This window comes from Labrus mixtus, chromosome 7 (genome assembly GCF_963584025.1).
Source record: "Labrus mixtus chromosome 7, fLabMix1.1, whole genome shotgun sequence".
In the NCBI taxonomy this organism is placed as follows: domain Eukaryota; kingdom Metazoa; phylum Chordata; class Actinopteri; order Labriformes; family Labridae; genus Labrus; species Labrus mixtus.
Window position 1 is genome coordinate 16,341,122 of NC_083618.1, and position 12,393 is coordinate 16,353,514.

The 12,393-nt window shown below is 43.3% G+C and overlaps 1 protein-coding gene across 2 annotated transcripts in view; it reads left to right on the forward strand.

The window, feature by feature from the left end:
* Nucleotides 1-12,393, forward strand: part of cbfa2t2 (CBFA2/RUNX1 partner transcriptional co-repressor 2) — a 41,017-nt gene that overhangs the window by 14,315 nt on the left and 14,309 nt on the right. Inside the window, exon 1 of one of the 2 annotated variants that reach the window (XM_061043294.1) lies at nucleotides 4,008-4,452. The exons of the other annotated variant lie outside the window; for it this stretch is intronic. The gene's annotated coding sequence lies outside the window, so the exon portion shown is untranslated. Of the gene's footprint in view, nucleotides 1-4,007; nucleotides 4,453-12,393 lie in introns of those variants that run through there. 2 annotated transcript variants of the gene reach the window in all.

The window sequence follows — 12,393 nt, forward strand, 5'->3', positions numbered from 1 at the left end:
GAATGTTTTTCCGTCAGTGATACATGTCTTGCTTACTCTATCATCATGTCTAAGAATCTCTTTTTTTCCTCCTCTCTTTTTTCTGTCCTCACTTATAAAAAGTACTGTTTACTTTTTCTAAAAAGGGAAGTTTGGCGAGGGACCGTGTGAACAGAAACAGATGCCGCAGACTCTCTCTCTCTCTCTCTCTCTCTCGCTCTCTCTCTGTTGTGCTGTATCTCTCACATACACATGCACACACACAAAATGGCAAACAGCTGCATATGGGTAACTGTAAAAGGAAGCCATACAGCAGCAGGCCAACTTTAGGTCAATAGGTATAACATAGGAAATGATAAAGTCAAGCATAGTACCGCCTAGACACTTTGAAACATGTAGATGGTGATCACACATGCAATAGTTGAAACTTTAAGTGTACGTGCCATCGCACAACAACAACTCCTCCTGTGATTGTATCCCCAATCACAGAGACAACCGGCTTCTCATATTTCCTCCATGTGAAAGCAGAGATTCAGATTGAACACTGCACTTCTGTAAAACAGCCCAGGGCAGGGGGGGGGGCCGCAGTGGTGGGGTCGTGTTGCTTGAGGTTATAGAGACACATTGTTAACGATTCAGGAAGTCCAGAAGTAACAGATTAAAGCGTTTAAAGGCTTAGCAGACACCAAAACACACCAAAACACTTAGTTAGGTCTGGTTTAGACCAACTTCTGGTCTCTCGTTTGTTTAAAGGAGCCAGTGCGTCTACAGGACTTTATAACTGTGGTTGAAGTGGCAGCAGCACTTTTACTTTGTTCAATCCTGATGTAAAAATTTACATTTCAGTGATGTCACATTGTTGCAGAAGTTTACTAATTTGGATGCAAACTTCCTCATTTCCGAAATAACTGCATCAACTGAATTAGGGAACATAGTGCTGAAGTGGGTCTGTTTAAGGCCTCACATCTCCTAAAGCTTGTTTGAAGAAGCATTGTGTTAGCATTAATACTGTGTGTGTGTCCATTGTCCACTATACTGTGCTATAAATTTTAGTTCCATCACAGAAAAAGTTTCTTGATGTCCTATGTGACGTTGGCAATTTGAAGGCGTCATTTGGCCATTGGATAAAGTTATGACAGTTGTTAGTCCCAACAATAAAATGTGAAAAGTTGATTAAGTAATTTGTCATTGCCAACAAATATGCTCGTAAGCACACAGTGAGTGTATAACAGAATCAGGAAGTAAAGAGCGTATGGAAGAACTTAGTTGACGTACTGTTTTCTCTTGATGAGAAGTCATTTTCCCGTTTTTTTTTCTTGAGATCTCATCTGATTAATCTCGTATCCTCAGAGTTGCAATGCACAAAACAATCATATAGATAACCTTAGGGATCTCTGTACTGTACTGTACTAAGCACGTTTGACCACCAAAGCCCAAGCATGTTTGACTAGTGTGAGTGAACTACCGTACACTTTCTTCACCCTGCCACAGGAGGAAGAGGTGAGCTTAGGCATGCTATGGTTGCTCATGCAGGATCACAAGCAAGGGTACCAACATGGACATGACAAATAGCCTAAACAATGTGACTTTTCCTCTCAACAATTATTTTAAATAATTGGCTGCAGAGGGTGAACGTTGGTTGGATGCATAGGTCGAGTGTTTACTCCAAATTTGGGCAGACATAACTATTCAGACTCAGCTGGACTCGTAGTATCACTATCTACTATCACAACTTGATAATGTCTGTGCAGGAGGTTAACGTGGTCAGGCTAGGCCGGTCCTGGAGCGATGTGAGTTCCGGCCGGCAGGGGGACTTAGGAGGGGGGGACAACAGTGCTTCGGCACGATACGGGGCAGCTGTGCCCAGTGTGAGCGAGCCTTTAACTTACCTCATTAGCATGGATAATGGCCTGCATGGCATGATGTGGTCTGGTCTATCACAGTGACCAGTCTATTGTTTTGTTTTCTAGAAGATTCATCCCGTTTATCTACGACAAAACAAGCCTCGTTTTACTGATATGACGAGATAAATGAATCTGTGATAATGGCTACATCAGCGCTGTTGTGATGAGATAACGCGATAAATGAGGCGAGGTCATGTGAAAACAACTGACATTGTTATCACATTGAGTAAATCAAATTCATGAAGGCATGTCCACTTTGGGCTCAGTTAATGAAATACAATAAGGGGGTTAATGTCGTTGATTATGGGGCTGTTTTTACGTTTTATGTTGAAACAACAAGGTTTCCTGGAATGCTGTCCAGCAGGTGATGTGACAAATCACTGTTGCTGAGTGGCAGTGTTAATGGTTGAAGATATGAAAGTAGCCTGTCTGATCTTTTTCAATACGTTTTGTTTCTTAATTCAGGAAAACATTCTTTGCAAATGCTTGCTCTTTTGTCCATCGTGCATGAGTCCAAGAATTATATCTCTAGCTGCAAAATATGAACACAGACCATTGCTCTTAATCCTGACCCACCCTTGTACTCCCAATAAGATTACATAAATTTTTTCCATCACAGTAAAGTCTTTACATTATTCAGCTTAGATGTTGGCTAATGTTAAAGTGTGACTGGGGTGAAATGATTTTAACAGCCCACGATTGAGTAGACGCCTCTGAGCGTGCGCACTCCTCCGCTACACCTATGTCATCACACCTGGCGCTCAAATCTGAGTCTGCTTGTAGCCTTTGTCCATTTAGTGGTGTCGTTTTCAGCTCACCACCTCCAAAGTGCTATAATAGCATGCTGGTTACAATAGCTTCAGATGCGAGGACTTCCTCCATCTCTCCATCCCCCCCAGCCCCCCCCCCCCCCCCCCCCTCCCTCTGCTCCTCTCTCACAACCACCTGGCCCTGCCTGGGAGCCTGCTGGCTGACCAGATGCACCCTGAATAAAGGAGGGAGGAGGGGAGATCGAGGTTATTATGGGTGATTATTTGCTTAAATGTTATTATTTACAACCCATAAAATGCACAATACCACATTTGCCCTTTCTGGGATTACTTTGGAACAATTAGACAGCCCATTAGAGCTGAATTTACCAGTAAAAGCACCAATTATGAGAGGATTACACCTTAAAATATTCAGTGCTGTTTACAATTGTGCATCGTTGCAAAGGGAAGGGGCACCACCTTCTCTTAATGAATTGTTTGTGTTTACCCGACAGCATTTATTTGCTTGTTTGTTGACTCAGCCAAGTGCGTGGAATCTCTCACATTGATCTATTGTCAGTCCTCTAATTAAAAGCAGATTAATGTCTTACTTACTCCAGACTCAGAATGAACTTACAGCAACATGATCTGCACTTTTCCTCAGAGTAAACTGATGGAGGGAATCTAAGACAGGGGTAAATAAAGGTTGCAAGACCGCCCATCCTCAGCCACACAGGATCCATTATCTGAACCTGCATTGTCTCTGTAGCGGCACTTGTGCGTGAGGCATAAATCAGACGGTGATTTAAGTTTAACTCAGTGAAGATGGAGCTCTGACGAGAAGAGTGCGAGAAGAATAACTCATTCAAGCTCTTCAAGTGTTGTTCGCGAGGCGGCCGCATTAAGGAGCTGAGACAAAAGAGGGCATCAATGAAAGAGCCATGTGGAGGCAGAGAAGGGGGGGGGGGGGAGTTAGTATAAAAACATTTTAAATGGAGATCCCAACTTTTCTTAAAGGACCCCCTCCCTCACACACATATGCAGATGAACACACACACACACACACACACACACACACACACACACTTTTTCCCCCCTTGGCACGGCTTCTTGTTTAGCCTTAAGGTGCCAAAGCAATTAGTTATGTTAATTGCAAGGGCCATTGCCGGTGAATACAGGTTGAATAGAGCCAGTCAGCAGTGGATGATTGGCCGGGATCCATGAGGGGAATGGGTGAGGAGAAGGGGGGGGGGGGGGGGGGGGGTGGAGTTGTGACGTAGGCGGAGCACCCGGCCCGTGAATACAGAGGAGAGGAGACTGTGTGAGAAAACAGGGGAGGAGCTACAGAGAGAGAGAGAGAGAGAGAGAGAGAGAGATCAGGAGGAGGGTGGGAGGTTCAGAGCGAGAGAGCAAGCACCGGAGAGGACGCAATTTCACCGAGAGAGTTAAAGAGAATAAGTATAGAATCGGAGGCAGATTGAGGGAACCACAAAGTGAGAGAGGTAGAGAGAGGTTCACACGAGAGAAAGAGGGAGAGTGAGGACACAGACAGAGAGTAAAGAGAGAGATAGTGTGTGCAGTGCAGCGTTGTAGTGCTGGTCCGCTCGAGTATCTGTCTCCATCTGGGTGCCATCTGTGTCTCTGGCTCTGGCCTTCGCCACACTGGAGCTCACATATGTGGGAATGCAAACACATGCCTGACATATGAAGGCGTGGAGTCACCGAAAGAGACAAAAAGGAAAGGATAAGAAAGCAGAACCGCACCGCTGCAGCTGACTTTTTTCTCAAAGGACTGAAGAGTGGACTCTACTAGAGTGGAGGTAGGAGAGAAGATCTGAGATCTGAGATCTTTTTCTGGATAAATTGTGGTCATTTATCTCCATTTGTGAGTGTGTCTGCTTTAGCAAACTGTGCGGTTCTTCTAGTGTGTGTGTGTGTGTGTCTGTCTGTGTGTCTGTGATTCATCCTAATTCCCAGAGCAGCTCTGTACTGTACAGATGGTGCCTCATCCTCTCCTCTTTATCTCTTCATCCTTGTCCTCTGAGGTAGGAGGGATGAGTTTGTCTGTCTACTTCCATATGCCATATGGACTAAAAAGTACTTATTGCTTGGGAAACTCTTGCTTGAGTCTATTTTTTTTCATAATAAGTATAATTTTGTTGATATGCATTCATAGAAATGCTGCGTAAATGTTGATAAAATAGTCCTTTTTCTGTTTATTTGGCTCCATGTCTGCCCTTTTCCAATTAAAAAATGCTCTGGCAACTTAAAGCATTTGGCTACAAAAGTGGCAGATTTTCCAAAAAAAAAAAAGGATGCTGTGTCAATTTGACATCTTAGGTTTTAGTAATGTTTAAAAAAAATGTTCCTCACATCTTTAGTCGGCACAAAAGTAGCTACATTCCTCACTCAAGCAGCCAAAAGAAATGAAGCCTTCTGTTGTTTCTTTCTTTTTCAACTCTCCCTGATCCCTTCCCATCTGTTTCCACTTGTGGCAAAAGAAACGAAAACTCGACTCTACCTGCAACGATTATGATTCCTCCTTTTTTCTTCCTAAGTAATACTTGTGTGTACATATCACAAACTGCTACTTAAACCCGGCTGTGTTATTGGCTCAATGTGTGAAAGGGGCTTGTCTCTCTCAGCTGTCATTTTATAATCAGGTTTCTTTTTTTTTCACATGGCTAGCAGAGCAGAAGAAAGTAGGTAAAGGAGACGTGTGCATCTGTTGGACAGTTTTCCCAGACATATGGGGAAGAGGAGGGGGGAACTGCTGGGTCGATCTTTCATGCTGTGCCTACATGTTATACAACTCAGATATCAGTGGGAATGTGGATCCCAGCAGAGGGCAAATGTCACATTATTGCACCACTGATATTTTGTAAAAGTGACTGAAGACACACTGTTCCAGGAGACATTTGTATGAGTAACCTTCTTCTCTTTTTCCAAAGCATTGAGAAAATGTTTTTTTTTGTGTGTGGGAGAAGAAGGAGGTGTGTGAAGGAGAAAAAAAAAATAGAGACCTGGCTAGTGTCAAGTCAGGCCAGGCCAATCCAGTCCATCAGGGAGATAGGAGAGACAAACAGTCGGCTGCACAATCTCACAGCAGAGACCCCTCAATGGTCTGCTGGACACTGTCACTCTCCTGACAGCAGGCTCTGTTCTGCATCTGTGTGTGTGTATATGTGTGTGTGTGTGTGTGTTTGTTCAGTGATCAAGGATGTGACATTTCAGTCTATTTTATTCATAAAAGTCACTCTAAATCCATTCATTATTTAATGATCAGTTGCTGTTTTAATCTTGTGGTTTCGTCATCTTTGATGACACGCTTGATAAGTGCAGGTTGAGTCTAAGGCAGTGAGTGTGTTTGCATATGTGTACCAGGTGTCCTGTAGACATTATGTCTCCTGAAGTACAAGGTTGCTTGTCTTATAGCTCTCTGTAGCTTTTTTATCTCTCTGAACACACTCCCAGCTGTGAGTTTCCCTACTAATAAATACAGAAACAGACCACCGTGACCCTTGCTACAGTGTGCTATAATCTAAAGAATTCATTCACAGAATAGCCTCCTTTTTTTTCCTCCAACACTCACATTCACACAGAACAGAGCAGCTGCTTCAATGCAGGAAGTGCTCTATTAGTTCCAGTGGCGAGGACTGTGATATCTGGCCCCTGGGGTTCAATGAGAGGTTGTGTGTTTCACTTATGTGTGTGTGTGTGTGTGTGTGTGTGTGTGTGTGTGTGGACATGAAAGAGTTAGGCCATTTACTCAACAGAAAAATGCTCAGTCACTAAAAGTAGCACTCTGAAAGATTATTTCAGCATGGGGAATGTTTCCAGACGGTGCAAATGGCTGTGTGTGTGTGTGTGTGTGTGTGTGTGTGTGTGTGTGTGTGTGTGTGTGTGTGTGTGTGTGTGTGTGTGTGTGTGTGTGTGTGTGTGTGTGTGTGTGTGTGTGTGTGTGTGTGTGTGTGTGTGTGTGTGTGTGTGTGTGTGTGTGTGTGTGTGTGTGTGTGTGTGTGTGTGTGTGTGTGTGTGTGTGTGTGTGTGTGTGTGTGTGTGTGTGTGTGTGTGTGTGTGTGTTAGTTGGTGTGCAGACATATATCTGTGTCAATGAGCATTGAACCACCTGCGCTCTCCCTCACAAACCCATTGACGTTGCATGGGAGCTCCTTGTGCTAAGTGCATGAGTCAGGGGTCTCTTCTTGGGGTCTAGTGACCCTTTGCTGGCCTGAGACACCCGCTCAGTGAACCAAGAGAAGTCCCTTTATTTTCTATGATGGTGTGGTCTGAGGAGGAAGAATAGCAGCACATGCTTAAGAGAGTGTGAAGGGATCTCAATTGAATAAATGAACTGAATACAAATGTGGAAGTTTTGAATTTAGATTAGGCACAAACATAAATGAAAGGTTTCACTATTCTAAAGTTCAACAGGCTTTCACCTAGAACATACAATAAGAACATTCATGCTAATATGTTAGCAAAAAGTTTTCTATTTACTCATGCCACACATAAAACACATGAGCATAATTTCACTGTTTGCATTTTAGCAACTGATTGGCCCAACAATACTAGAAAAATATGCCTTTGTCTTTAGCCAGCGAGCTAGTTTAACTTTCTTCATGGGACATTTGTCAAATTGTTCCTTTCTTGGAGCTTAAAGGCCCTCTTTCAGCCTGAGGTTGTTGGCCCAAATACTTTACTTTTGACGTGGAGCACAGACTGTTGATTCTGCGTGTATTTGTCAGCACTAGGGAAACTTTGGGATTACCCATTTGACTGTTAAAATCACAAACGCATTGTAAGGGAATCTTTAACTTAGTTTTCCGATGCATCAGCAATAAGGCGACAGAGACAGAGAGAAATTACGAATAATGAGAGTTGGGATGTAATGCATTCACTTCTGGAAAGCTATTTTTCCAAAAGCAAAAAACCCAGAAGGCAAAGCAAAGAAACGCTCAGTCAGCAGAATACAGAAACAGCATATAGTTGTGTTGTTGGGTTCATGGGTGGACAAGAAATGGGTGGTGCTGCTTCTCTGGGTTAAATTGTCATCATTTTCTCTTTTACTATCTTTTCCTGTTTTCTCTTTCTGAGACGTCTATTTTCACTTAATAAAACCTTCCGGCCTATTATCACCGGGTTTGCTGGGACTTAAAACTTAAACAGATACGCTGACACTTTCGAAAATAACTGTGTATAATACCTAAAAGAGACACTGTGTTCTTAAACATATGTTCACTCAAACCAATACACCATGCAAACACAATAACACTCATCAAAACACGCTTCTACCCACGCAATCCCCCACACACGCTCATCCTCCACAGCTATCTCTTTCTCGTTCCCCTCATTGTTTTGAGCACAGCTGGCCTCTTTGTTTTACTTATCTGTCTCTCTCAGCGGCTGTGGAGCTGTGCTCTCGTATACAGCTGGGGCTGAGCTCTGTTTATGGACTCTATGGACCATACTTTACCTACAGCTCAGCACTGATTCACTGCACCCCCGAAAAAAAAACCTGAGGGCGGGAGAATAGTCATCTGTGTAGACCGTGTTTGGGGAAAAGATAATGTCTTTGTTGTCCTACAATACAGTAAGTAGGATTGTTTGTGGGTTTTTTTTTTTTGTTAGTGCTTGGTGTTGTGACTCACATTCAGTATGCTTCGAATCATGATCGGAGAGAGGAGAATAATGCATTATCCAGGAAAAAAATGTGTTTTCCTCTTTGTTTTCAAAGCTAAGCTCTCCAAAAAAAAACAGTTGTGTGCATCCATCAACTGTAATGTTAACTGTCAAGCAACTCTATCTATATGTCAGTGAAATGTAAAAGTTGAGCTCTTGAGGTGAAACAAAACATCAACACTCTAAAGTGTGGGTCAAAAGAGGCTGTGTAAACATCTGCAGCCTGGCTCGTGTTGATAGCAACATCTGGTTGGACCTGATCCCGGGCCGTTTGGCTGTTCAGCCCTCTGACACCTGGTCTGTAACAGGCCGATCTTAATGTGCGCTTTGTTTTCTCATGTCCAGAGCTCGTATTTTCTTTTATGGACTACTTTAACTTACAAGTTCACAGTGTGCCTGCATATTTATGTCCAGAACAGAGCTGAGGGAAAACAATATTCTCCCTGGAATGCAGGTTAAGACAGTTGTCTGAGTTGGTAATGTGAAGGAGCCACCCAGTTTTAATCCTCCCGGAACACATGATGATATCTATGTAGTTTTTTTTAAAGGAGGATTTATACGTCTGTTAGGGCAGTCTGTGACTCGAAATGAACTCAGAGGTAGAGACAATAAAATAATGGCAACACCACTTTATTTTAATGCTGCCCTGTTTCAATTAGTGCTACATCTGAGTGTGTTTCACTCCGCGGTCTTGGTTTTAAAAGCCTCACCAGGCTCATGATGATTGACGGGCAGGCTAACCAATTTGTTCCGGAGAGGTGAGAAGGGTTGTAACCAGATAGGCAGATAATCTACTGGCCTGGAGAATGGGAAGCTTTTGTGAGAGAGTCTGTGAGTGATATGAGTGTGTGTGTGTGTGTGTGTGTGTGTGTGTGTGTTGTGGGTCAGGGTCATGATTGACAGGTTTGAACTGTCCGTGTTATGTCACAGTTGATTTCTGTGTGGGTGTGTGTTGGTGTTTATGTGCCTCGGGGGGGCCATTTCACAGGTGTGTGTGTGAGAGAGTTACTTCTGGGATAAGTGTGCTCTCTCCACACTGCCAATGACAAACGCAACACCTGGTAAAGGGGGCTATCACACACACACACACACATGATGACACACACCCACTTCCAGCTCTTGTAGCACAGCTGTGTGCGACTCAGGCATGTATGTCTGTGTTCAATAAAGTTTGTGTAATGAATAACGCACATTCACTCGACCCAGTGACAACAAAACTTGCAACAGAGGCATGTTTATGTGTAATAAATAACATTTTACTCCTAAAATTCATCTTACTTTCTAATCATATTTGACAGTTATAGAATCACAAGCGAAAGTGAGAATGTTCTGAACTCCCAAAAGCTTTGAAACATGCAAAGATGAAGTATCTCTGACAGTTTTTAATGTCACTAACTTCAGTTTATTCCCCTCACGCTGACCTCATGTACACGTGGACACTGTCCGATCTCCCCGTCCAATCTCTGCCAATCCTCCCCTCCCTCCATCCCTCCCCTCTCTCCCCTCCCTCCTCCTCGTCCCCGCATCCCTTTGCTTCATTTTTACTGCTCATTCTTACTTTTTATGGACGACGTCTGTCTGCCTGCTTTGCCGTCCTCTTTTTTCGCCTTCTCTCTCGCTCTGCCACTAAGTACATTTCCATCCCTGGGTCTGCTGGATTACAGCAGTGTTATTGTAATCATCTGACTGTGTGAGGGGGTAATACGAGGGCATCTCTCACCGTCCCGCAGTCTCAGGGAAATGTGTCTACCTCTTAGTTTTAAAGTCTTGTTTCTATACTTCCATCTACATTTTCTTCTCCCCATAGGTGTCCCTCCTCCTTCTTTTGACCTCTTCTGATGTACATACACATCTTTCTTCCCCCTTACTGCCAAACCTTGCCACCTCTCCATTTCTCCTCTCCCTAGCAGCACGAGGAGCAGAGTGTTGACATTGGGTTTTGTCCAAATATGTAGTCTACAGGGCTGGAAGGTGGTAATGAGAGCCAAGAAAAACAGCCTGGCTCTGAGTCTGACAACTTGACTTGTCTTTCAAATGAAAACAGTATTTTCTATCCTTGTTATTCCCTCCCTCCCTCCACCTTTCCCTCCTTGGAGGCATTACTCCTTCTCCACCTCTGGCGCCTCTTATTTGCCGACAAATTTCTTATTCCTGTCAATGCTTGTTTAACACGTTTGCACGCTCTAAATTCAGATTTTGGTCTATTACAGAACCTTATTTTAAAGCAATTAACATTTTTTTTGTTATTATCCATATAAATATAATTTAACAATTTTCAAGGCGCTGTAAAATGTGAAGGGGTATACTGTAAAAAGTGGTGTTTAAAATGTCCTATTTGTCTCCTTCCACGGGAGTGTGGCAACTGTAAGGAGGTGTGTGTCCCTAGAGAGCAATAATTTAAACAAAGTCGATTAAAATACGCAGGGAGGAGGGGGTTCTGTGATTTTCAGAAACATGACACCATACAAACACAGGAAAAAAAAAAGGCTCTAATATAGTCCTTGAACCTGTTGTTTAACTTTGAGGTTATAACAACTCGTCGACATGGAGAGAGACCACGCACTGTCGAATTATCAGCTTTATAAGTGGATGAAGTGTTGTAAGTGTTGGTGCTTGTCCTTGTCCTTGCAGTGTGTGTGTGTGTGTGTGTGTGTGTGTGTGTGTTTGTTGTCTGTGTGTATGTGGGTGGAGGTCAGAAGGGAGCACAGGATAGAGGAACAGATGTGTGCTGTATTGTGTGTGGACGGACGGGGACCAGGTGCAGCCTTTGTCTCCTCGGCATTTAAGTCCACTCGCTTGCATTCAGCCGCCTCGTGCCTCCCCCCCACCCCCCCTCCTTTCCTCAGAGGCAAGGCAAAGACGTGTTTGTGTTTGTGTGTGTGTGTGTGTGTGTGTGTGTGTGTGTGTGTGTGTGTCGAGGTGGAGGAGGGGACTGCTTTGGCTTAGCAGAGTAGGCTCCAGCAGTCCGTTCTGCACCCCTCCTCCTCCTCCTCCTCCTCCTCCTCCCTCACAGGTGACTGTTGGAGGTCCCAGCTGGCCAGCTCTTGGCCGATTAGATCCATATGGTACAGGAGGAGGAGGAGGAGGAGGAGGAGGAGAAAGAAGTGCCCATCAGTTGCATTGGTGCTAAGGGAGCTGTTAGCTTATGCCTTTTTGTCCGCCCTGAGCTGAAAGACAACTCCTCAATGTTTTGATCTGTTTCAATTCATTATTATTTAACACCCTTAAGGCCTGTGTCTCACCATTTCATGGTTTAGGGCTAATATTATGTTTTACTACTATTCCTCTATAGATGATCATCATCTCTATGGCTGTTTGTTTTCTGTTCAAAATGAGCCTGTAGCCCTTTATTTTAAACTGTTTGCGAGTGGTAATAAACAGAACGAAGCTCCACTTGACACTGCTGTTTTATTTTAGTGTAAATAAATCAATAATACGTTTTATAATACAAGTTTAATCTCATTTTTGTGAGGGAATGATTAGGCTTAAGTACAGGTTGAGCCAGCAGCTAATAGTCTGATAAACCCAACCACTTAAAACGAAGTAAAGATATGCTCACATCAGTTCCCTTTATTGTGCCATGTGTTAGCTAGCTGTTCAGCTAACTCCCAAACATCTAGGTTTCCATTGAGGCTAAAGGTTGGAAAACAGAGGACATTTACTTCTGAGGTTCTAAGTTTTTGTTAGAAAGCTACAAAGTGTAAGCTAACCTACTGAACCCTGAATTTAGCTATTCTTTTCAATGTATTTAAAATAAATATCCCAGCTATCTTATCTTGGCTAGCTTAGTTCCAGTGTTTTCAATAAGCTGGGCTTACTCTATTCTTAACTTAATCATTAGACCTACTTATTTAAAAAACATTGTCTTCTGTCATCTTTTTCAGTGTTCCCTTTATTAACTGTTGTTTCAGTTAGCCGTACTGCATATTGAAGTGTGTGTGTGTGTGTGTGTGTGTGTGTGTGTGTGTGTGTGTGTGTGTGTGTGTGTGTGTGTGTGTGTGTGTGTGTGTGTGTGTGTGTGTGTGTGTGTGTGTGTGTGTGTGTGTGTGTGTGTGTCTGCTCTGAAACCACATCGTAGC